The sequence below is a fragment of the Pteropus medius genome, unplaced genomic scaffold (genome assembly GCF_902729225.1).
Source record: "Pteropus medius unplaced genomic scaffold, Ma_sr-lr_union100, whole genome shotgun sequence".
In the NCBI taxonomy this organism is placed as follows: Eukaryota; Metazoa; Chordata; class Mammalia; order Chiroptera; family Pteropodidae; genus Pteropus; species Pteropus medius.
Genome location: NW_024347791.1, coordinates 30401185 through 30409606, shown reverse-complemented (window position 1 = coordinate 30409606; position 8422 = coordinate 30401185). Strand labels below are relative to the sequence as shown.

Here is an 8422-nt window from a genome sequence, read left to right as displayed (position 1 = left end):
CTTGGGTTTCTTCAGATAAATACACAGAAGTGAAATTATTGGATTCTTCTTTGTCTCTTGTCATAGCCTTTTATTTTCTTTATTTTTTTTAGGATTTTTATTTTTTATTTTTATTTTTTTAATCATTTATTTATTTATTTATTTATTTATTTTTATTAGGTTTATTGGGGTAACACTGGTTAATACAATTATATAATTTTCAGGGGTTCATTATAATTTGACATCTACACATTCTATTGTGTGATTACCACCCAAAGTCCAGTTTCCTTCAGCTACCATATATATGATCTCCTTTACCCACTTCATAGCCTTTGTTTTAAGTCTATTTTGTCTGGCATAAGTATTGCTACCCAGCTTTTTTTTTTTTTTAATTTCTATTTGCATGCAATATCTTTTACTTTCAGTCTGTGTGTGTCTTTTGATCCGAAATAAATCTCTTGGGCAGCATATATAAGGGTCTTGTTTTCTTACACATTCAGCCACTCTATGTCTTTTGATTGGAGCATTTACTCCATTTACATTTAAAGTAACTGTTGATAGATATGTGGTTATTGTAATTTTATTATTCATATTTTTGACCTTTTTCTTTTCTTCTTCGTGAAGAATTTCCTTTAACATTTCTTGTAATACTGGTTTGATGTTGATGAACTCCTCTAGCTTTTGCTTATCTGGGAAGCTCTTTATCCGTCCTTCGATTCTAAATAACAGCTTTGGTGGGTAGAGTAATCTTGGTTTAAGTCTTGGCTTTTCATCACTTTGAATATTCCATGACAATTTCTTCTGGCCTGCAAAGTTCCTGCTGAGAAATCAGCTGACAATCTTATGGAGCTAGCTCTCTTGGTAGGTAACTAACTGCTTTTCTCTTTCTGCTTTTAAGATTTTCTCTTTTTCTTTAACCTTTGTCATTTAATTATGATAGATCTTGGTGTGGGCTTCTTCGGTTCATCTTTGGGACTCTCTGAGCTTCCTGGGCTTGTACGTCTGTTTTGTTTACCAGGTTAGGGAAATTTTTCATCATTATTTCTTCAAATAGGTTTTCAATTTCTTGCTCTCTCTTCTTCTGGTATGCCTATGATGGGAATGTTGGTATGCTTGATGTTGTCCCAGAGGCCCCTTAAACTGTGCTCATTTTTTGGATTATTTTTTCTTGTTTCTGCTCAGATTGGATGTTTTCTACTACTTTGTTTTCCAAATTATTGAATCATTCCTCTATTTTGTGTAATCTACTGTTGATTCCCTTTAATGTATTCTTCATTTCAGTTACTGTATTATTCATTTCTGACAGGCTCTTTTTTATGGGTTTTTTTTTTTTTCATTTCTATTTTTAGGTTTCCTATCTCTTTGTTGAAGTTCTCACTGAGATTATTGAGTACCTTTCTATCCATTGTTTTGAACTCTGCATCTGGTGATTTCTTGTCTTTATTTTGATTAGTTCTTTTTTTCTGGAGCTTTGTTCTGGTCTTTTATTTGGGACATATTTCTTTATCTCCCCATTTTGCTTGCCTCTCTGTCTTTGTTTCTATGTATTAGATATAGAGTTGTTATGTCTTCCAGTCATTGTAGAGTGGCCTTATGTAATAGGTGTCTTGTGGGGCCCAGTGGTACAATCTATGGTCACCTGAGCTGGGTGCTCCAGGTGTGTCCCTTATGTGGGTTGAATGTGCCCTCCTGTTGTAGTTGAGCCTTGGTTGCTGTTTGCATGTCAGTGGGAGGGATTGACTCTTAGACCGATTGGTTGTGAGGATTTGCTGTGACTACAGTGGAGAAACTATTGTTCAGGGGCTGACTCTATGTAGCAGAATTTGCTTTAGCAGGGCTCTGATGCTTACCCAGTTTGCCCTTTGGGTGTGTTGTTTTGGAGGTAGTTGGGTGGTATGCTGGTGTGGTCTGAAGCTGGCCACCAGATGTGTTAGTTTTGGGACCTCTTAGGAGAGGCTTTGTTGCAGGTCATGGTCAGCTACTGCCTGTACCCTGCCCAGGGCCACTTGGTATGAGCTACAAAGTGATCTGCAGATGGTTGCCACTTGTGCTGGGCTTGGAGGTGCCTGGAGTAGCTAAACTGTGGACAGAGGCCAGTTGTTGCTAGTGTCATATTTGGGGCTGCTCAGCAAAAGGGACAGGGCATGCTGAGTCCAGATGCTTCTTATTTGGGTTTGTGAACTTTTGAGAGATTTTAGGAAATTTCACAGCATGAATCAAGATATGACATTTGTATGGAAATACACTGGAAGAGACTGGGTGGGCCCACAAGTTGGGTGGGACAGGGTCTCAGGGAATCATTAGGGAGATTCAGGTATGGTATCTATCTATATCTGTAAGCTGGGACTGGAGAAGGCTCAACAAAGGAACATGACTTCTGCTAGCACCTCTGTCTTGGAAAAAGTTGCCCTTCTAGGCTTTGTCCTGAAGCCAGACAATTCAATTCCTCCTCATATGTCTCTAGTGCCTTTAGAGCTACCGCCGCTGTTAGCTAGTAAGTCCATGCACAGGCCCTTTCACATGAATGCCTGGTACTCCAGCAGCCCGCTGTCTCACTCAGTCACAATTTTTGCTGGTTTACATAGCCAGAAGCTGTGGCGACTCTTCTTCCCAGAACTGGAAACTTGGGCTGGGGAGCCTGGTGTGAGGCTGGGACCCTTTGCTCCTCAGGCAGCACCTTCACAGCGGAGACATCCCTCCTAATTTTTAAACACCACACATGTAGTTGCTACCAGCCCATTCTGCATCTAGGCCCCTTCTCCCAGTCTCAATGTGGCTTCTTCTGTATGTTCTTAGTTACTGGACATCTGTTCAGCTACATTTCAGGTGATTCTTAATAATGGTTGTTCTGTAGTTTAGTTGTAATTTTGGTGTGGTTGTGAAAGGAGGCAAGCACAGTGTTTACTTACTCTGCCATCTAGACTAAAACTCTTTCTGTGCCTGTGAACATGCAGCTGTTAAACCTTCATTTCTTCTCTTCTTCTCTTACTAAATTTATACCTGTCATTTCAAGACACTAATGAGTTCTAGAAATTTCTCTAGATTTATGAATTCTGAGCCATTTTTTATGTTTACATGTGATACGATGTACACTTATCTTTATCACTATGGTGATAAAAAGTAATGGTAATATTAACCATGTATATAATGCGTTTTATGTTAGGCATATTGGTATTAGAATAGATGTGTTATTTGTGCTTTCTCTAAACAATCTTGAAAATTATACATAATTTTCTGAAGTTCTAAGATAAAGAAAATGAAGCCTAGGGAGGTTAAGTGACTTGTTGGGGCCCAGACAGCTAGTATGTAGAAGAGACAATGTTCAATTGATCTATAGCTAAGCCCATTTTTTTATCCAATTCCCCTGTCCTCAAAACAGTTATTATAAAAAATTGTAATGAACATATGTATTTTCTATCTACATTATAGATTTTTTGATGGTTAATACTATTCTTTATATTTTTTTCCTTTTAAATTTTCTATACTTAGTCCAGTGTTTGATACATGGTAAACACATAATAAATGTTTCATAGATTAATGGATCACTAAGTCTTGATCAAGACAATAGCTTCGTGAACAGTAGCCAGTTTCTTTCAGTTCAAAGGTATTTTCCATCTTGGGGCTCTGGTTCTCATATCTTGGTTAACCACCTGACATGGTGTTGCAAGAGTGAAATCAAAACTGGATTAAATATTTGCAAAAAAACTTACACATATGGCAAGGCACAAAAGCTTTACTGGAGAAGGGTAGATCAGGAAAACAAAACATTTACCACATAATACACAAGAGATTTAATGTAAAGATTGCCTCCATTGTTTTATTTCAGAATTAATCAGAAATATCCTTTTAAGAAACTCCTTGAGATCATTAAGAAAATAGTTATTGTGATAAAAATAGGAAGAGGAAGAATGAAAGGTAATTTTGGAGCATAAAGTTGCCTTGGAGGAAGGCAGTTCTTAATGATATTTTAAAGCAGGGGACTTTTGAGAAGCAGATGACAGTATGACAAGATTGACAATGTGGTAGCACTGGGAGTCTGCTGATTTGAGGAAGGGAGTATCAGCCCATGAAAGAGGCAGTGGCATAAAAAGAGTTTAGTAAGAGTTTAGTAAGAAGCAGCACAGATAACCCTCACTGTTCAATTTTGTTCTGGACTAGTCCTTACCTTCTGTGAAAACCCAGGGGCAAAGTGAATCTGCCATTTGACTCATATTCCTGTCAACTGCAGATGACTACTGCAGACACAGATGGGACACCTCACAAATGTAAGTCCTTGCACTATAGAAAGAAAATTGTGTGAGGGTACTTTATGACATGAGCAGCTGTGCCTGCACACAGCTTGGAGGAGCCCGTGCGAATCAGTCACCTTTAATGTTTTGGGTTTAAAATGTTAAACTCTTTCTGTGCTATCTCAACTTAGTACAGAAATCCAAGTTTTATTTTTACTTTGATTTTACCTATATTTATCTATATATAGAAAAAGATATGCAAAAGTGAACAAGGTACAGTTTTCTACTGCAAACATTATTGGCCATATGATCTTGAGTAGATCTCTTGACCTTCTCGTGTCTCTAGTTTCTTCTGTTTTAAAAAAGGACATGATACAGATAATACCTAAGGTATTTTGCAGTTTTAAAAAATTTTTATTCTTTAAAAAGTTAGAAATGCTTAAAGAACATGGAATTTTGGAATTGGCCAAATCTGAGTTAATATCCTCAAACCACCACTAGGTGAACTTGAGAAAATCATGTAGCTCTCTACAGCTCATTTTTTATCTGTAAAATGAGAATTATATTGATGACCTTGCAAGCTTTCTGTGACCATCAAGCGAAATCAAATGTGAAGATAGCAGTGTGTATAGAAGGCATTCATAAATGGGGGTTATTGGAAAATTTTTATAGGCAGAGGGAAATCTCATAAACTATGAGAGGCATGCTAAATGGGATGCTGAAGTTATTGTTTGCATTCTTCATTTGTGAAGGTGTCTATGAATTGAAATTAGCACTGTGTGTGTGAACCTCATGAGATTCAAGTGTTGCTAAGGCAACCACTAATTTTGAAATCAGAGTAAATAGTTTCACAGAATGTACAGTTTCCTTTAACAAATTGGATTCCAGTGATGGGCACACCTTTCCTTCTCCTGCTGCTCTGTACCCAAGTTAGTTTCGTGCACCTGCAGCTATGTATGCCGGGGGTTGCTTTCATCTTCTGCCAAGGACATTTTCAAGGTAACAGCCAGTAACGAAGATCCCTGAGGTCTGTCAGTTTTACCAAATCTTTACCTTCTGTTCTTTGTCAAGTTAGAGTCACATTCCTTGACTCACACAGTAGGCCACTGAAACAGCTCCTTGGCATATTCATATAATGGACTTCTAAGCAAAGATGCCATGTGGTTTGTAGTCATCTTTCTCTGTCTTCTCTTGATCACTCTACAACTATCCTTATTTCCCCTACTCACTTGTATAAATTCCTGCAGAGAAGGACTCTATTATTGAGCTAGCATCGTCTCTCCTGCTATATTCTTGTATTAAATTAATCCTCTTTATTGTTGCAAATAATAGATGACCACTTATATATCAATGAAGATTTATTGCACTGCTGTGGAATTGTTTTGGACCTCATTCCTACCATTATTTATAGGGGGTAATTTTAAGTCTCTATTGCTTTATTTTAAATCTTTTCTTTTTGGACAGGTGGCCAATCTTCTTCCTATGTATTAACATATTTTCTCCATGAATCCTTGGAACGATGGGTGCTTTAACAGTGGCATCTTTTTTTTTTTTTGCAATAATTTTTAGTGTTGGAGTCTGCTTTTGAATATGCCAGTAGCAAAGCATGAATACAATACTAAAAATTCATGGAAGCATGTTAATTACCTTCCTTGAAAATGTGAAAGAAAATGTATGATTATTTATTCTTTTCTGGTTAACTCCTGATACCAGAAAAAAGCTGCACAAGATTTTTTTCATAGCTCTATTAGCTATGAAAGACTTGGCCATTCATTTTCAATGAAGTTCCATCTTATGCCATGCACAGTGTTAGGCTTCTTAAGCATACTGTCACTCTTAGTACTTGAAATAATTCTATAAAGTAGGTATTATTATGTCCATTTTGCTATTGTGGAAACTGATTGGAATGTTAAAAGATCATGCATTAAAAAATATTCAGTCTGGAAATTTCATATAACTCTACAGTATATCGAAATCACTGATAAAATCTAGTAAGCAAAACATTTTTGCCTATGCTAGAAGAATTAAAAAATATATATTGCAAAGTATATTATTTATAAAATTAAAAATATATATATATATTTACTTTAAAAGGTAATGGTAAAGTGGACATGCATGTACTTGCTACTCTCTTAAGAAAAAGAGCCTACTGTTCTGACACATATGTCCTAAGCCTGTTGGTCCTCAGGTCCACTCCTCAGATCCACTGCTCCATATCAGAGGAGGGATGACCCCTGCAGGTTACATTACCTTAGTTTTCTTCTGTGTGTCTTAGGTCAGTGTGAATCATGGCAGGGGACCGGAAGGCAGGAGGAAGAAAGAACCCAGAGTATCTTCACCTTCCCCTCCCTGCCCCCATCCTGAGTATTCTCTATGGCTTGTGGACAGGACGGGTCATCCTGGGCTCTGGCAATACAACTTCCTCCATTTTTCTCTTTGGCCCAGAGATAAAAGTGGATTTTTGTGTTTGATAATTTCTCACTTACATTATTCTCTCCTATCTGATTTCTTTGTTCTTCTATCATTTATGTCAGTAATTTCTGATGAATTTTCCCATGATGTAAATACTTGAAGTGGTTTCATTTTTTTGTGTGTGTTTAGATTCTGATTAATGAATCTTAAAAGACCTGTGTGTTCCTCCTTTATCACACCTCTTATTCAGCCCAGAACTAACCACCATCCTAATTTTTAGGTTTATCATTCTTTTTAATTTCTTTATTGGTTTTACCACTTAGTATTCTTAAACACTGTATATTTTTTACTTTTGTCAGTTTTGCACCTTATAAAAATGGAATCACACAGTGTGTTCCATGACTTGCTTTTTTCCTCAACAATATTTTTGAGATTCATGCATATTATATATGCAATGGTTGATTAATTTTCTCTGAAGTATAGTATTCTACTATATTTATATTCTACAATTTATCCATTCTGCTGTTGAACGATTTTTGCCTGTTTCCAGTTTTAACTCTTATAAACATATTACTATGAACATTTTGATATGTGTTTCCTGGTACATATGTATAAGAGTTTCTCTGGTACATATGCCAATGCCTGGAACTACAGGGCTGTAGACTACATGTGTTCAGGTTTACATGATAATATCAAACTGTTTCCCAAAATGATTGATCATATTTACAGTCCCACTAACAGTGATCAAGTGTTCCAATTACTCCACATCTTAGCCACCACTTGGTTTTATTGACTATTAAAGACTCAAATAAAGATAAAATCTATATAACATATCTAAATAAGCTATCTTCTATACTTTATTATTATTTTTTTTTTTTAGGCGAAGCAACCCTTGGTTGACCTCACAGATTGCAAGGACCTTATCAGCTTACAATCCCCTATTTTTTAATTTAATTTTATTTTTTACATCTACAGCACCTGGTCTTTCTAGGTGGTCTCCCACGCAAGTACTAACCAGATCCAACCCTGTTTAGCTTCCGAGGTCAGATGGGATTGGGCTCGTTCAGGGTAGCATGGCTGTAGACTATTTTCTATACTTTCTTATAGTGGAATATTCTTGTGTTGATACTTTGTGCCTGTCATGCAAGCAAATGTAAGCATTTCTACAATATCTATGTATAAAACTCTTGTTTATTTGTAGATAAGAAGACTCCTACAGATCATTACAGTCAACTTTTTATTTTATGGAGGTTAGGTAATTGTTAAGGGTGGCTATTTAGTGGGTAAGAGTATGAAAATATGTGATTCTCTGTATCTTGTGTTTGACTTAGGCCCTAAGATGGAAAGAAGGAAGGAAAGAAAGAAAGAAAGAAAGAAAGAAAGAAAGAAAGAAAGAAAGAAAGAAAGAAAGAAAGAAAGAAAGAAAGAAAGAAAGAAAAAGGCAAACTATTCCAAAGTGAGATTTTAGACCACTTACTTATAACTTGCTGAGGAGATGCTCCAAACAAGTTTTATAACTTTAGCCCAATAGCCATTTGAGGGAATAAAGTGTTGAGATTGAAGAGATTAATAAAAACATTTCTTTGAAGAAATTTGTTGCATTCCAATAGTATTCCCACTACCTAGAGGAGGAGAGAATTAAGTGTTTTTCTCTCACTTAATGCTGAATCTGAGGAGCTTCAATGGAATGTCTTAGAGAGTTTGAATTAGGTCACCTGTGTCTTTAGGCACAAAAGATGGTGCTGCGCCCATTCATAGAATATCATAAAGGCAGAGTCTGTGGCTGGATAGTTGCTCTGGTG

General features: G+C 36.5%; 1 pseudogene; it reads right to left on the bottom strand.

Annotated features, from left to right (window-relative positions):
* Positions 1–7586: 7586 nt before the first annotated feature.
* On the bottom strand, positions 7587–7705 carry LOC120615204 (uncharacterized; annotated as a pseudogene).
* Between the last annotated feature and the right edge of the window lie 717 nt (positions 7706–8422).